An 18,970-nucleotide genomic window follows, 5' to 3' on the forward strand; every position below is an offset into this window, starting at 1 on the left:
CTGTATAAATCCCAGTATGGTGAACTGCATGACGACCGTTTATGCAAACAAAACAAACCAACACAAAACGATCAGTTTTTATGCTTTCTGCCTACTCTGTGCTTCCCTCTTGTTTTTGTGTCTGTGTTGCAGTGTTTGGAACAATCAGTGCTTTCAGGATGATGATATCATTATCATGTGCCCCCTCCTTCACAGTCCACCTCTCCTGCTCCGAAAAGTCAGACAAAAACAAAAACCAGAACCCAACGACCGGCCATCCTCCTCCAGCACATCACACACAATGACTTTTGAGAGATGTCTGAAGCCCCGAGCCGATCCACTCACCCGCAGGTCATCCATCCTTCAATCCTCAAAATAGCCAAAGCTCCAGAAACATTCATTCACCAACTGCCAAGCGAGACTGTAGCTATAGGTGATGGCTGCTGAAGTTATTGGAGTGCTTTCTTTCTCCAACAAGAAGGAGATGACAGCCTGTCAGACAATGTCATAAGCAATTCTGGGACTCATCGCTCTCACATCTACACAGCCCTGACTCACAGACTACACTTCGCTCGATATCGTTTCAGAACACAACACTTTTATCAACTCGTCCCGTGGCACTGAGAGACTCAAAAACAAGTCTGTGCGGTTCCTGGGCATCACGGGAGATAATATATGGGTGGTTTTGAGAATGGAAATCCATAAACAAAACAAATGATAGACGTAGAATGATTCAGTCTAACAGCTTCGGCTTCGCTGCCTTTGTTAAGCTTGGGATGTAGACTGAAAACCACAGAATAACAGTTTACGATGTTTATGTGTGTCTTTTGTTTAGATGTTATTGTCAGGGAGTGGACGGTTTGATTTTTTTTTCCTTTGGGGATGCCTTTAAAGGGTTAGTACAAATGTGTTATCCTTTATTTACCCTCAAGTCATTTCAAACTCTTAAAGGAAGAGTTCACTTATAAATGAACATTTACAACAATATTTACTCTCACTCAAAGAGTTTCTTTTATGAGCCCTTTTATGAGTTTCTTTACACAAAAGAAGATATTTTGAAGAAAGCTTAAAAGCTATAACCATTGACTTCCACAGAAGTCACAATACTATTGAAGTCAATTTGCATTCTAAAAAAGATATTATTTTGTGTTCAACAGAAGTCACACATGTTTAGAAAAAGTGAAGGCGAGCTGAAAATCATTCATTAACATAAAATTGAAAGTATTTGTTTTTGACCTCATTAAAGAAATTTGAGTGAATTTGGTTGGAAGAGTTTAATAAGAATTTTTATCACACCGTCCCATGACACATCATGCTGGAAATTTGTCTATATGCTGAAAAAAATTTTTGAAATCAAAATACATTTAAGGACTGCTCTGTTATTAAAAATTATTGAAAAGATATACACAATTAATGTCTGATTGTAAAATTATATTTTTTGGACATATACCTCTTCTCTTTAAATGCATAGATGGAAATTATAATGGAAATTAATCAAATTAAGCAAATTATGGAATTTGCAAATCAGAAAAATGAAACCATTTGTTTCCTTCTGGAAAAAATTGACTAATTATGCAACATCCCATAAACCTGAACATTTTTGTTGGCTCAAAATCACAGAAGCATCACTAACCAAATCTACATAGTTTTGTTCCTGTTTTGTATGTGTATGCAGTTTATTTATTCACTTATTTTTACAAATTTATCTCTCCCCCCTTTTTAAATTTAATTTAATTAATTATGTTTTTTTTCATTATGTATAACATTAGCTTCCATGCGCACAAAAAAGAATTGCTGAATGACAGAATTTGTGTATTCAGATGTATTATCTTTGACATGAACAGTTGAAGTCAGAATTGTTAGCCGCCCTTTGAATTTTCTTTTTTTAAATATTTACCAAATTATGTTGAACAGAGCATGGAAATTTTCACAGTATGTCTGATAATATTTTTTCTTCTGGAGAAAGTCTTATTTGTTTTATTTCTGCTAGAATAAGAGCAGTTTTTAATTTTTTAAAGATCATTTTAAGGATAAAGTTATTAGCCCCTTTAGGCTTTTTTTTCGATAGTCTACAGATCAAACCATCGTTATATAATGACTTGCCTAATTACCCTAACTTACCTAGTTAACCTAATTAACCTGGTTAAGCCTTGAAATGTCACTTTAAGCTGTATAGAAGTGTCTTGAAAAATATCTAGTCAAATATTATTTACTGTCATCATGGCAAAGATAAAATAAATCAGTTATTAGAAATGAGTTATTAAAATGATCATGTTTATAAATGTGTTGAAAAAAATATTTTCTCCGTTAAACAGAAATTGGGGGAAAAATAAACGGGGACTAATAATTCAGGGGGGCTAATAGTTCTAACTTCAACTGTATATGTTGTAGGTGTTAAACTATCTGAGAACATAAAAAAGATTATTAAAAAAAAGAAAAAAAGGCATGCATTATGGTACGTTCACACCACACACAGATGAAGCATCAATCGCGAGTGATTTACATTAAGTCAAAGCAAAAAACACGATTAGACATGCAGCGATATTCACGCATATGAGGCAGCACATTTTTCAGCCTTCCTACAGCACAAAGCACATGTGTTCTTTCATTAAAATCAGGTTAACTATTTAGCAATAAAACTGGGGTCACCAGGCAGACAAATACCCACCCCCTCCCATGACGCAAATCTGTGTCTATTGTAAAGTGAATTTGACGCATAAATAAAGCGAGTATACTCAAAACGTTTATGCATCTAATTATGTGCAAATACCACAATCTATTTGCGAAAGCCATGTCTGGTGTGAACGTCTAATAAGGGACTATTCACACATCACATCTAAAAGTGCATGGAAATGACGAACACTTTGTGACAAACTATTTATGCTTCCGCAACTTGTCGCTGCTAAGCGACTATCAACGGTTATCTCAAAGATGACAAACTGACAAAACATTGCTGCAGCTCTGATACGTTTTGTTTATAGAGAAAATTAAAAAGCACTGCAGAGTTTCTGTTTGTCAGGTATTTAGTCTGACAAAAATGTATATTCCAAACAAAGTATGAAACTGGTCGGTAAGTTTTGTCACGTGACTAGTGGTGCACTTGTGGCATTCTGAAAAACTGAAATGTTTACAACTAGGTGCGCTTGGAAAATGTAAGCATGTCGCGCCACTTGCATGTAGCTCCCATTATGTAAGTCACGAGCCTCCATTGGAAATGACTAAATTGCCCGTGCAAAAGATGCTATATGTGAACAGCACTTTGGAAAGGGGAAAAGGAGAAACGAGTGAATTTGACTAAAATAACATTAAAAAAATGTAATGTCCATTAAATCAACCCTACTTATAATCAAAAACAAATCTAATATTTGTAGCTATTTTACAATGGACATGGCACTTACTAATTAATGTCTCAAGTATCCCTGTTTTTTTTTTTCATAGGAGTAAAATGAATCAACAGTACATCATCTAATAATCCTATCAATAAACCAATATAAATATTCCTTTCAATAAATATTAAATTTAAAAATAATTGGCCAGTTAAAAGTCATGAAAAAGAAAAAGAAAATGTGAAAAGTAAATAAATAAGCTGGTAAATAAATAAATAGTCACTGAGCGATAAATCAAATCAGCCCAGTGCAAAAGCCAATGACTCTCAAGCCTTTCATTGCTCTATTTTGGTCTGTATACAAGTTCATAACAAATGCAGTATATCCAGTGTCAAAGCAGCACTCAAAATCAACAATGAAGCTCTGCCATATCCTAACCGCAGCTCAGACACTAAAGGTTTCAGATGTCTGCCAATAGCTGCTTTTGCACTGATGGCAGGGTGCTCACTTCCTAAGCTGACCCAAGGGTGCTGGAAATAGTCGTGACACATGAGCCCATTCAGAGAAAAGAGCAACCAGCTGTCCATGTACATATTCTATCAACAGTAATCCATATACAAAACACCCTCACAGGAATAAGAACAGCAACAAAATGAGCACAGACACCCTGAAGAGCGTGCACCAAACCTCTACCAGTGCCAAGAAGTTATTTGATATTTTTAGATGGGCATTTTGCTGTCTGTGTTGTGCTGGTTTGAGTACAGTGCTTGAGGATGATTTATAGACAGAAAAAAATATATATTTGAGCGTGTCCATTCATGTTTACCAGCTTGAAAGAGTTGGAAAGCTTGGGTGTTATCCTGTTAAATGTCATGCAACCACACTGTGCGATAAATGCCCAAGTTAAGACCTGTAGGGAGTTAGGAAATGTCAACGAAAAGGCCTTGTTCTACTAACATACCTACTAATTTGTCATTAAAGACCCAATGAAATGACGACGACAGATTTTGTGCTGCCATATCTACTTTTAACACAAGGATAAGAGGTAAGACATATTGAAAGGCATGTCCTTTTTCCAATCAAACATGATTTGGGTTTTGAAAACCCTTTCGTGTTGCTTAGGTGCAGAGATACATTTATCGTGACCATCCCCTAAAAACAGGTCCCACAGCAACAATTTTATGTACTCGCAAAGATTACATTTCAGGCACATATGCTGCATTTACTTCAAACTCTCGACTAAATTTATAAAAGTAAGTTTGTAATAAACCATGTTATTAAATGTGGTAATTTTACGTGTTTTCAGATGTAGCAGTATACTATACAGAGTCGTAATTGACCAAGAAGCAATGCAAACAGCTGTCGTCATCTCAGAATGATTATCCTAAATTATTATGTGATTACAGTGGTCCCTTTCTATCATGCGGTACACCCACCTTTCACAGTTTTTTATTATTTTGCAATGCTTTTTTTTTTACAATACATTTTGTTCTGCATCCTGATTGGTTGTCGACCATTGCTAAATCAATCTCCTCCGTGCTGTATCTCCTGTCCAGTACAGACTGCATTCAGCTAGCCAAATTTACATAAATCTTTGATCGCCAGCTCTGAAGTGACTCTGAAGTTAGGGATGCACGATATATCGGCGGCCATATCGTATCGGCCGATAAATGCTATTTCTAAGGTTATCGTTATCGATCCGATGTCAAAATTAGGCTGATATCAGTGTTCATCATATTCAGTTCTTAGTTCTTTCATTTTCTTTTTATTTAGGACATATTTATTAAACTTGTTTGTTAATTAAGTGTAATTTTGTTATTTAACCAATTATTTTTACACAACAGTCAAGCTGCATGTTAATTTGCTATGGGAAGAAAAAGAAATAATTTATTTTTGGCATGCTATAAAATCATGAATATAGGTTTATATAATCACCTTGCAATTTTGAAATTATAGCTTTGAGTGGGCTATTCAGTCATAAGATCAGTTCAAACTTTTATGCATTTTTAAAAAATAAAATCAGTTGTTCACTGTATAAAAAGTATGACATTTAGAAATATCTATAATTATCGGCTTTAGTATATCGGCTATCGATATAGGCCAAAAAATCCATATCAGTGCATCTGTACTCTATGTTTCCAAGTTTTCTCCTAGACAAACACCATCATGTCAACTTCTAGACATGCTAAATGAAGGTAGAACTTATGTGGCTGTAGGGCCCCATTAAAAAATAAATGAATTTTCAGTTCATTACATTTGGTTTTACATCTATGATACATCAATATAATTAATAAAATAAAGCTGACTACTTTGCGGATTTCGCCTATTGTGGGTTATTTTAAGAACGTAACTGCCGTGATTAACAAGGGACCACTGTATAAAATTGCCAATTATGAACATATTGCGTAGCTTACCAGTGAACTACGACTCTGTGTAGAAAATGCTGCTACATCTAAAAGGCCCTTCCCCTTATCCCTACCCCTTGTTTTGAGAGTTCACGTAAAGGGATAGGGATGTCCTAATTCTCTTTAGCTTGAAGGCATAGGCCTAAGGGGAAGAGATACCACTCAAAAGGGATATTTTTCAGGACCACACTCGAAACCAAGGGGTAAGAAAATTTCTCAAAATGCACCAACCACAACAGCAGTATAGCCTTTTTTGTCAGTATTACAAATTTTTACGAAAAACAAGGATCTGTTTCAATACATACAATACGCTAAAATAAATAACGCAAAATTTCGCTATCTGTAATCTCTAATAATAGCTCCTGTATTGCAGTCCCAAAACATTCTGACATTCCATGCCACTCGAATACCCTGTCAAAGAAGTCTAGTGGCTGGGAATTACCTTTTTGTCTTATGATGGTGTTGTAGTGGTGTCTCATTTCTAAGGGGTAAATTTTGAAGCCCTTTTTCTATAAACTTTCAAGGGTCAAGGAGTAGGAGTACAAAAATAAAATTGGGATTGGGCGTGCTGAAGAATTACAATGGATCACAGATCCAGATGTAATAGCAAAATACGTCTGAAGATCTACATCAAGATTCTTTAATCTTTTGAACGCCAGACTCAAATACTGACTCTTGTAAAAGACTCCCAGTTTGAACATCTTAAAAGTATTTACAGGTTCTTGTATAAAGACTGGATTTACACTTTAGAGTATGGGTCTCAAACTAGATTCCTGGAGGGCCGTAGGTCTGCATAGTTTTGCTCCAACCCTAATCAAACACAGCTGATCCAAATAATCATGGTGTCCAAGACTACTAGAGACTATTAAGCAGGTGTAAGTTGGAGGTGTTTGGAGCTAAATGATGTAGAGCTGAGGCCCTCCAGGAACTAAGTTTGAGACCATTGCTGTAGAAAATAATACAGATTTATTCAACTTAAAGTATCTGGTTATTCCTTTAACAGTTTGTATGCTTGTTTACTAAACATTTGAAAACCCTTAACCTATAGATGCACATGATTGTGTGATTGTGCAAATTTTTCAACGGATCCACAGCTCAATTCGGATCCGAATTTTCCGCATACAGAGATGATCGGAACTCCACGCAGCTCCCGGACTGCTCTCCATTGGAAATAAATGACTTCAGGTCTGTCGCTTGTCGTGTGCAATGGAAAGGAGGCTTTTAAACACCAGCAGAAAAGATACCAAAAAATGTAATTTTAAATTGTAAAGAAATCAGTGTTTTAAAAACTAATGAAGACAGCAGAAGTCAATGATTCATTCTATTTATTTAGACATGTTTACTGCACCAAAATATTATACATTTTTCTTAAAACAAAATATATTATGTTCAAAGGGGGGGAAATTGTTGTTTTTTTACCAAGACATTTAAAAAGAACATATTTTAAAAGTAGTAATCACAAAACTGTGAAACTGTAATATTTTTATCCAAGGTTATTATACCATCAGATTCATCTACCAGCCAAGCCTACCTTGGAGTTATTCTAATAAGAGCTCTGTTTTATTTCTGCTTTTTTTACACCCTGAAGGAGTAAAAAGCCTTTTCCTTTTAAAACAGCTGCATGTCTGCTGGTCATAGAGGTGATATTTTGACATATTAGTCTAAAATTATATTCAAACATCACAGTGAGCGTGTGCCTACAGCAACATTCAGAGCACTGGATATAGCCTGCGACTACAACTGATCTGTCTTTGTACATTACCGTAACAGTCTGCATGCCAACTACAGGCACAGATCTACATCTCATCCCAGTGTGTCACTCAAATTAGTTTTTTATGACAGCAAGATTTAAGGGTCCTGTGATTTACGTGATGTGGAAAACATGGATGAAGTTACTCAACCCAGACATGAAGTCAAACTCGGAATGTCATACAATTTGCTAAATCTGTAGTAAATACCTCAAAAGCAGTGCTTTATGTCTGGTAAAGTCATATTATTGGCTATTATTTGACAACACAAGAGACAATTTAAAAACAAGGGCCAAATGCAAAAATCGCCTACAACTCGGGTACTGCGTTTGAATTTACTATTCAACCGTTAGAAAACTGTGTTCTATACAGTATGAATGTGAGTAGTATGAATGGAACTCGGGTGTACTACATTGACTATTTTGTCATAATCATGTAACCTACCCACGTCTGTTGCATCACTTCACTCCCTTTCATGATTTCTCTTGCGGAGCATCATGGGATAGTCTAGCGTCTTCAGAATTTCGCTGGTAGTAGGTCATCCAAGTACTTCTCACATACTGTTTTTCTAATTCTGTGAATTTGGACATACTACTCGGTAGGCATGAGACGATAACTATTTTCAAGATATACTGCGGTTTGAAAAAATCAAGATTTTTTAAACCTCAAAATTTTCTGCTATAGCGTTCCTACAGTACATATTTTTTTTGCATTTTGTTTTAAGTTTTGTAGGACAACAGTTTCTTCAGCAGAAAAGATATCAAAGATGCTGTTTTAAATTGCAAAGAAAAAAGTGTTTCATTTGAATTATTTAGCCTGGCACGTTTACCATTCCAAAACATTTTAAAAGTTTCTCAAACTAAAATATTTTGTGCTCAAAAGGGAAAAAAGTTGTTTTTACCCAGACATTTAAAAAGATCATACCGTCAGAATCTTACACCGGCCCATGTCTACTACTCGGCTTGTCTACCGTTTTTAGCGTACTATATTGTATGGAAGTATGCGACTTTGGATGCAGCCTAGATCTTTAGAAAAAGCCATCTAATTGATAGTCTGGTCAATCATTATATAGGGTTTCTAAAAGACACTTTTTTACATTGATTTTACTAACTATTATACTATTTAATAATATATTAATATAGAAAATTTAAGCCCCCCAAAAATAAGGCATTCAGGAAAAAAATATGTATGAAATTGGAGAAAAAATAAAACTGATTTCATGTCAAAAACATGACAGACCTGTGCATCATTCTGACAGGTCCAAAATATTCAACCATTAGCCCAGTGTGTGTGAGAAGGCTGGCCAATCCGGGACTGGTGCCAGTTGCCAAGGAGTGACATTCAGACAACAACAAACAGCCATGTATTTCCATGTGACAAAAAGAGAGAAAACAAACCCTCTTCAGTTCTTTACGCACACTATAAAGCACATACTGGCAGAGCACAAATGTCTTTGATGTCAAGAAGGGCATGTACAGGGTGTTTCTGTTCTTCCTCCAGTTTCCTTAAGTAAACAACAGCTCAGGGTGAGGCTCCACCAAATTTATAGGATGGCGCAATTAGACTTCCTCCAAAAAAAAAAAAAAAACTAAACAAGAGTACATTTTAGCCATTTCATTTTGAGCACTTATAACAACAACCGAACTCTTAACACCACTTAACCTGGTCATAAATTGAGCCAATTTATTTAAAAAACCATTTATCATCATGATGGTTTAAGAGAGTCAGCGACTTCACTTTGAGAATCAGCACTCGCCTTAATGCCTCACATTCTTGTTTAGAAATGTCACTATTTAATAAACAATGAGAAACTAGTGCTGTCGCCACTTCTCTCCCACTTATGTCATGTTTTTTTGGTTTAAAATTCCCCTTCGGTGGGAATTCACGACCACAATGCTTTGCTGCAAACAGTGCTATATAACCTGTTCCGACATCTTCGCTACACCGTCATGTCCCTTTACGAAGAATTAGTCATTGTGTTTAAAGAGCACCTCCCTGCAGTTCCTCAGACATATCAATGACTTATTGTTCCTTTAGCGCTGCAATGGGCATAGTAAATGGGCAGCTTGCCTTCCTTTGAGAATGCCAACCGAAGAGGCAAATGTTGTCGGGGATACACACAAGGCTGTGTTGTGAGAGCTGGCATTCAAAGCTCGGAGGGAGAATATGGAGAGTATTGTGAGTAAAGCAACAGGGAACATGAAATATGGGTAAATCACTTCCCGTATTGTGAAAAAGTCAGCCTCGTTCCTTTAATTAAAGGTATAAGTCACAATCAACATACTTTTTTGCAGAAATACCATAGAACTGAAATATCAAATCTTTAAGAAGGCACAATATGTAGTCAATAAATCGGTGAAGTGTACACTAGTACCTAAACAGTACAAACTTGTACCTTTTGATTAGATGCTGTCCCACCGATTATTTTTACATAGAGCACAAATTGTGCAAGAAATCATCTCACAATGTGAGGAATCCCATAAAATGCAGTTATATGTAAGATATTGGTGCAAAATTGTGGAAGAATGCAGAGAACGGACTCGCGTTCATGTGGAGACTGGTCTTGCCAGGTCACCTCAGAATTACGATTGAACATGTCTAAACCACGAGAACAGAGAACGTGTCCTGTGAGAAATGAGATGCTGCGTTCTTCCTGACGGTCACATAACCGAAAATTATTTAAACATGACAGCATTCATACAACGATTTATAAGTTACATGTCTGAACTTTAATAATAAATATTTTTTAAAAATGCTGCACTTCCCACCTCCAGTAGCAATGACTTCTGGGACTTCTACAGCGAGTTCAGTGCTTAGTCTGCATCGATGCATCCTCGATATCAAGAATACATCTGTGAACTTTCACGTCTCCTCTGTTCTTGCATTTTTGAGCATTAGAACTGAACTTTGGCAGTTGATGATGACGTTACACGAGAACATGAGGATGCAAGAACGCTAAAGAATGCATATTGGGAAACACAGCCATTGTCTCTAATTTGTATCAAGTAAGATGGTTAAGCAATATCATACCAGAGTTGTTTTGTCAATAATTGCATTTAAACATACAAATATTTATATGTATTTAAAAAGTCAAGCCAGGAATTTTTCATACCCCTGGCAAATCCTGACTGTCACTTTTTGTTCACAGACAAATAAAATATTTTTTTTCCACAATGATGCCTTTTGTACATTGTCTTATCTTCTTTTGGGAGAAGCCTGTGTCATTTACAGTCAAAAATAACTTGCTGGTTGAATAAATATAACTTTAAGTATGAATAATTTTAGGCTTGACAGTGTATATGGAGAAAGTTTCTATATTTTGTGCTTTTTATTAAACGTCTTTTTATTAAAAATCTTTGAACAATGCTTGTAACTGAAAGCAATTGAAATAAATTATCTTTAAATATATCCAATACCAATTTAAAGGCAAAATATATTGACTTTTTGATTTAATGATTGGTTGGTTGGTTGGTTGGTTGGTTGGTTGGTTGGTTGGTTGGTTGGTTGGTTGGTTGGTTGGTTGGTTGGTTGGTTGGTTATAGGGCTGCACGATATTGGAAAAATCAGATATTGCTATATTTTATTATATATAATAATAAATATTGCGACATGAATGCAGTTTCACAAGATAGTTCAAATATCTCTATTTGACAGTTTTCTGGGGAGTCTAACAGTACTCTGGTACAGAAATTGAATAATCACAATGCAATAAATTGTTTTTCTTACTTTGTCTTATTTCTGGTTGAAATATCTCAGTAGAAATAATGTTTTGTTTTTACCTTTAAGAAGCAAGGCAAAATTAGTTTTCCTTAAAACAAGCTAAAACATCTGCCAATAGGGTAAGAAAAATAATATTGTTTTCCACTTTGAAATGTAGATATTTGGATTTTGGATATTTGGCCCAAATGTTTTAAACTCTTCTGAAATGCTCAGTCACAGGCCATAAAAATCCATGCAAATGATAAACTTTCAACATGGTTACATTTCTGTAGCTCCTGGTCATCTATAACTCAGACTCAACATTGCAGATCTTGTAACCGAACTATTGGAGATGTGCACATTGCGATATTGATGCTGAAACGATATATTGTGCAGCCCTTGTTGGTTGTTTTTTTTTTATAATTATTTTAACGTTTTTTTTTTTTTTTACCTTTTCTTATGATAAGACAGTAGAGATATCAGACAGGAAAGCATTGGCAGCAGAGGGAGAATAAGATTCGGCAAAGGACCTCGAACTTGCCAATGGCCAAGTGGTTGGTGCATCGACACGTGGCCGGGGTGCTCGCGGCGACCCGAGTTCAATTCCTGGCTTGGGGTCCTGTGCCGATCCTTCCCCTATCTCTGCTCCCTACACTTTCTTATCTGTAAAATCTCAACTGTCCTATCCCAATAAAGGTGAAAACTGCTAAAAAAAATAATTGTAAAGAATTAAATAAATAGAAAATTAATTCAGCATTGTTACCCGTCTACTTCATGGAAAAATAATATAATAAAATAATGTGTATTTAAATAAATCAAAAACGCAACATTTATAAAAGTTTTAGTTTTAAAACTTTAAAAGTTTAAGTCTACCCAATCTGTGAACAGGATTTCTCTTTTTAATATTATCACTATTATTAATAAAGCACTACTATTTGACAAATTCCATGACATTTCACATGGTTCAACCAAGTTCATTTTTTAGGACCACATTCCCGCATTTCCATTTTCAGTATCCTGGAAATCACATGGCTCTACAAACGGTTGCTTACTTTACTTTGGTTAAAGTTATACATAATGTTTTAATGGGGGAAAGATATAAAAATAAAATCACAGAGACAAAAAAAGAGAAAATGTACTTGACCTATCTCCCTTTTCTTTTATTTATTTTTTTTGTAAGTTCAACACCTCAGCAAACATTTATCCGAGTGCCCGGCTGTTGCTCACTGATTCTATCACTATACACACAACACGTGGTGCTGATGCTCTAGGATGAAATACTGGTTTTGAAGTCTTCTTTTTATATGTGTAAATAAAGTAGCAATCACGTTCAAGTTGATCATGATATCTAATTGTCCATTTTTAGGCAGTGAATGATGATTCTTCATAAAATGTAGAAATGTGTGACCTTGGTGAAGCTGCTTTTTATAGGTCCACAAAGAGATTATAAACCTGATATACCATGAAATGATATCATGCCCTGTGAGGAATGTAAAGGGCTTCCAGTAAATTTGAATCCAATTTGGATATATCATTTCAAAAGCCTGCAGTGCGGGTTCATCTTTCACTATAAGTTCCACTCAAGAGCATACTCTACATCAACTGCTAAGACTAAAACCATTTTTAAGGAGATTAAAAACTGATTATAGTACTAAGGAGCATTGTTACATCAATTTCACAAATTGGCAACCATATTATTTCTCCACTATATGGTCTTGAGATTTGATTGGCCTATTAGTGTTAAAGGGATAGCTGAAATAAAAAAAGTCTTTATCCTTTATTGCACTCAAGTAGTTCTAAAGTATTAGAAATGTCGTTTTTCTGTTGAACATAAATAGGCTTATGACCATATCTATTTTTCTTAAATAGAGGATTTTTTTTTGTTAGATAAATGGTACCAATGGCAAAAAACAGCTTTAGGACAGAGAATGAAAAGATCATAGGTTTGTACACCACCTAAAGTTACAAATAATGACACTGTTAACAGCGATCATGTGATAAACGTCCATCCACAAGGTTTTTTGGAGAGAGTGCACAAAAGACCTTAGAGTAGCTTTGCTGAAAATGTCTTGATGCATTTCATTCAATTTCTGTGTGTTCAGCACATTAAGTCCATTTTTCTCTAGTCAGAGTGCAAGCATGTGTGCCCAGGTTGTTGCCATGGACACAAACAAAAGCTGAAACTTGAATAAAGAATGGTAAAAGCCTTTTCTTTTTTTCTATCTAGAGATGCAAATTAATTTTCCATTTATATAGTAATGACTAATTTACAGCTTTCAGATTTCAATTAGGGCCAAACAATAAAAATCGACATAAAAATTGAGTTTGAGATTTAGCAAAAGTTGCAATTGCCTTGCATGTCATTTTAGGGCTGAACAATGTCATTTCAGCATCGATAACACAATGTGTACATTCGCAATAGTCACATCGCTAGATATGCAATGTTAAGCCTAAATTATAGTTGACCACGAGCTACAGAATTGTATGTATTACTGGATTAATATAGAATTTATAAGATGCGGAAAAAAAACCAACAACAAAAAATGTTTCTCTCACTTAGAATTCAAAGTGAAAACACAAATAAACAAAATGATCAAATAATGCTTTTCAAACAGCTGTATCTTGGGAAACTATTCATATTGCAATATTTATCACAGAAAAATAAAAAATTGCGATATCAGTTTTTCCAATGTCGTGCTGGCATAATGTCATTTGAGGAAAGTACAGTGATGTGACCAGCTGGAAATCTTCTCCGAAGGCCCGAGGATACACTCGCGAGTCACACAGAACAACCAAAAATGCCCCAAAGAAACCCAGAAAATACCAATTTATTGCATATATGAGTTTGCAGAATAAACAGAAGAATAAACTGCTTTTGTTTGATTCTATGCAATTAATAAACATGACTACAACAACATATGGTTTATCGGAGTTCTTCTTCTTATAATTTTCCTAATAAAAAGTATGTAATGCTGCATTCATTGACTTTGTCACTGCTTTAGAAAGCTATTATGAAATCCGTTGCATGCTTTATTCTGTGTAAGACACAAAATTCCACAAAAGGACTTGACTGAAGCTAGAAAGTGAGTCGAGTAGAAACGTGATTATATGTGGTATTTAACATTAGCACCCTTTTTTATAATGTCATAGTTCACGGAGAAGCTACAAAAATAGTTGTCAGTATCGCAGAAATATTATTTGCAATTTCACAAACGAATGAAGTCACATTCCACTAAGCATTAGTTAGAATTAGACTATCAGTGCTATAAATAAATAAAAAATAATAATAAATTTATTTCGAGTCTCGTTTATGTTTGTCAAGCCCACTAATACAACGCTCCTTAACCAGATGGTTTTTAACTAAATAATAAAAATAATGTTATATTAGTTGTGTTGTCGTGATAGTTTAACCAGCTAGTTTCACATTGTAAAAAAGGATAGTAATCAGATTTGTGAATGTCAAACTTTAAGAAATAGAAATCAGAATGAAATGTTTTGCCATACTGCCCAGCCCTACGATGTTCAGAGTAAAAAAAAAAAAGTTTTAACCATATTAAATTGTAAAATGAATAAAAAGTACAATATGCAACACTGCACAAAACTTGCATTAGTAAATGTTAGATTAAAAACAAATGAATTACAATCTAAACTTTTACCACTGAAATACAATCTGAATATTCTTAATAGGCACACTAAAACTTTAAATATTAAATAATTATTCACAATGCTTTGAAGTGCCCATGATATCAATATTGTTATTTATTATGACAATATAATGAATTATTGAACATCAGCATATGTCTGACACAAAACAAGATGTTGGGAAAGGTATCCATGGTAATCATATTTGACATCTAAAGTAGAAAGAAAAAAATAAACTTGGCTTTTTTAATTTTCAGGAATACTAATACTTTAATATTTAGTCTAGATTTGTCTGTGTTCACAGTGTTCTAATATGAGGGTTAACTTCTCATTTAAGGGCCTGGCCAAACCAAGAATGATAAACCAAAGATAAAATTTGTTTATTGTAACAATAAATTAACCTCCAAATCAATGCAAAATGTTCTTCTGTTTGTTCAAAGCAAGTGTATTCTTGTCAGCCAATTAAAATACTCAAGCTTTTTATTATATGATGGATTCAGATTGGCTGTCAACGCTTTTAATGCACATCAGAAGGGAAAAGAAAACTCTGAATGAAATTAAAGCAACGCCATGGTTCTGTGCGATCATGGTTGTGGAGTCTGCAATTATTTTTATTTACAGCAGAATTTGATCACTATCATACTTGGTGTCAACAGCTCTTAAACATAAAGAAAATGATTTCGATCTGACTAAAACAGTCTTTCAGATAAGCTTGCAGTTTAAAGTCTTTCCAGCAGATGACATAGAATGGGTGCAAAGAGCATGCACAATTAAGATGAATGCTGTAGTACAGTGAACAGAAATAAACCAAATGCCAGTTACAAAAACAATAAATAAAAATATAAATACAATAAAAACAATAAAAAGAAAAATAAAGAAAATCAACTAATAAAAGGAATAAATAAAAATAAATAAAATATTTTCTTAGCCTTTATTGAAATCATCAGATATTTTTTATTACAAATCCTTGTTTGTACTTCTCTGCTTCTAATGTGTGACACTTTGCATGAGTCCTACTTCATAAGTAACTGAATCATTTTTATAAAACTGATTTTTTTTAAAAAATCCTCATTTTACTTATATTTAATTATTTTTTTAATTCTTAATTTCAGCAAAGAAATTCATTGATGTATGCCTAAGTTCTATTATTATTGCTGTTTATATTATTCTTCATAAGTTGTCTATTCGGAAACAGGTGAATCATGATCTCCATTTTAAACAAAAAAAGGTTGTTTGTTTATCAAGAATCATCCAGCATACAAACTTCTAGGTAGGGCTGTACAACATTAGGGTATAGTAGGCTTTATATTCACAAACTTGGACTTTCTCCTTAATAATATAATTTCTGAAAAGTATTCTTTGCAAACTCTAAATAGTGGAATCAAACTAGCAGACAAAAAATTATTCAAAGTAGCTAAATAAACAATATAGAGACCGTGTCACAAGTTGTCACTACTCAAAAGCGAACAAACATGTGATTATAAAACCAACTTTACCTCAATCTGCACAATATATCATTTGAGCATCGACATCGAAATGTGTGTGTTCATGATAGTCACATCACAGAATATGCAATGTTGAGTTGGGATTATAGTTGTCCAAAAACCACAGGTAAAGCACACTACATTTGTAGAGAGTAGACACTGCAGAATCAGGACCATAAGAGTGAAAGTTTCTCATCTGCATGTGTTTTAAGGCCTGTGGCTGTGTGAAGATTTTTAGAAAGTTTAAAGCATTTTAGTTGTGCATAAGGAAGTCTAATAAAGATTCATTTTATTAATTTATGTGATGAAGACTATGCAGTGTTATTTTCATTCATTCATTCATCTTATTTTCGGCTTAGTCCCTAATTAATAATTAATAATTAATACAGGGTCGCCACAGCGGAATGAACTGCCAACTTATCCAGCATGTTTTACACAGCGGATGCCCTTCCAGCTGCAACCCATCTCTGGGAAACATCCATGCACACTCATTCACACACATACACTACGGACAATTTAGCCTATCCAATTCACCTGTACCGTATGTCTTTGGACTGGGGGGGAAACTGGAGCACCCGGAGGAAACCCACGCGAACGCAGGGAGAACATGCAAACACCACACAGAAACGCCAACTGACCCGATCCAGCAACCTTCTTGCTGTGAGGCAACACGACAGCACTACCTACTGCGCCACCGCGTCACCCCTGTAGTGTTATTTTACAGTTATTAAATGTATCTGTATCTGAATGCAGCTACTTACTTGAGAAAACCATAAAGCATGGTTTATTTCCCTTTAACATTTGTTCCATTGTACATTTATGATTCTTGTTTGTTTATTATATGTAAACATTTATATTTCACTCCCCTACAAAATCATACCCATCAATCTAAAGTAATGACTTTCCAAATAGAGCTATTTAAGTCATCTGATGAAATTGTATGATGAAAGTTGAATGTGACATTTTGCAAAAAAAACTCAAAACATAAAATAAACATTCGTCACGGACGTGACAGAAAAGGTCTGCGAGTTACAGTATACTACATACTTCGTAGGAATTCTGTGAATTAAACTGCATAACCCAAAAGAAATAATGATAATCAAAAGGATAAGAGTTGCCTCTCTAATTTTATTTTATTTGACATTTTTGCATTTATGAAGGAAAAGCTTCGTTATGGATGTGACACTTTTGTTTTGGATGTGACAGATTGAAATTTTTACTTGTCTGACATTGGTAAATCAAATATAATAGTTTGAAAACAATGACATTTTTGAGTATTTTTAAAAGACTGGAAAATGCTTGCTTACACAAAAAATGTAGAAACGGTTTCTCTATTTTGGTGAAAACTTAATTTTTTTATGCCATTTCATGCTCATGTGTTTGTGTGTGTGTGTGTGTATATATATATATATATATATATATATATATATATATATATATATATATATATATATATATATATATATATGAAACAAAAATTGAATAAAGGTTAGGGGTTTATTGTAACTTTCCCCCCTCACCATTCTTTGCTCATAGCAAATTAACAATTGGTTAACGCAATTCCACCCAAGCTGTCAAACAGGCATCCGATATAAAGAAAACCAATTCAGAGTTCACATTTCATTCAAGACAATGAAGACAGACTTTTTTTCTGTGGATTAACTAAATAATTGTACATCACAAAATTAGCAATGTGCGCTAACTCAGTAAGTAATGTCAATATTGATTTCATGTGGACTTTAAAACGGCTATAGGAAACATTATTGGGGGAAAATCTAGAATTAAGTATGCTAAAAGGAAAATGTCTGTCACAACCCTACTTTTTATTGATCAGAAGCTCATTTATCACAGGGAACACAATTTATAAAATAAAGACATTTTAAAACATTTTACTACATTTATACATGTAATTCAACCACTAAAGGCAAAAATCACCACAACACCGTTAGCTTGTAGTAGCACAGCTGTGATTACACATGTGGCACGAGGCACTTTAACTCGTGTGATACTCTTGCTTAACTATAAACCAGATATGTGTGCTACATTTTGTAGTGGACCCTCCAAAATTAGTTTATAGTAAACATAACAGCAAAACGTTCCAACACAATCACGTCTATATCGTCCCTCAACTCAATGCAGTCTGTCTCAACTGGCTTTAACCAGACTACACGACCTTTCCCAAACACATAATTGCACTCATTTCCAAACAAATAAGCAAATGCGCTGTTGAATTCCCAAAATAAAAACCATGTTTAATAGAAAGCGGTTAATAGCATTAAATACCCTGCAGATTTCTGACTTTGAGAGAAGAAAAAAATCACGTAATCCCTACCTTCAGTCACCACAGACACATTTATCTCACGTCTCAAATGTAGCAGCACGCGTGAGTAACAAAGTAATAAGCGGCCCTTTCTAATTCCAGAGCGCGTGCTTCCCAAAATATTCCCAGTCGCGTGCATCTAATAATCCATTGACGAATTATCGACGGCATGACAGCGCTCAATGACACAGTTTTTACTCACCGAGATGAGAATCACGTCCTTCGGGGAGGACTGCGTGCTTCAGGGGATCAGAATAAGAGCCCTCGCTTAATTCAGGAGAAATTTAGCGCGGAGATTCCTAAACGACCCCTTCGGTTCTGGCGACCATGTTTGTCCAGCCTGCCTGACTGACTGACTGACTGTTGC

The 18,970-nt window shown here is 34.7% G+C and overlaps 1 protein-coding gene across 7 annotated transcripts in view; it reads right to left on the reverse strand.

Moving 5' to 3' along the window:
• The window catches only part of slc20a2 (solute carrier family 20 member 2), a 117,650-nt gene that overhangs the window by 63,827 nt on the left and 34,853 nt on the right, over positions 1-18,970 (reverse strand). For 3 of the 7 annotated variants that reach the window (XM_073909552.1, XM_073909549.1, XM_073909554.1), the window contains exon 1: positions 18,806-18,961. The exons of 1 other annotated variant lie outside the window; for it this stretch is intronic. The gene's annotated coding sequence lies outside the window, so the exon portion shown is untranslated. 7 annotated transcript variants of the gene reach the window in all.

The sequence above is a fragment of the Danio rerio genome, chromosome 8, assembly GCF_049306965.1.
Source record: "Danio rerio strain Tuebingen ecotype United States chromosome 8, GRCz12tu, whole genome shotgun sequence".
Classification (NCBI taxonomy): Eukaryota; Metazoa; Chordata; class Actinopteri; order Cypriniformes; family Danionidae; genus Danio; species Danio rerio.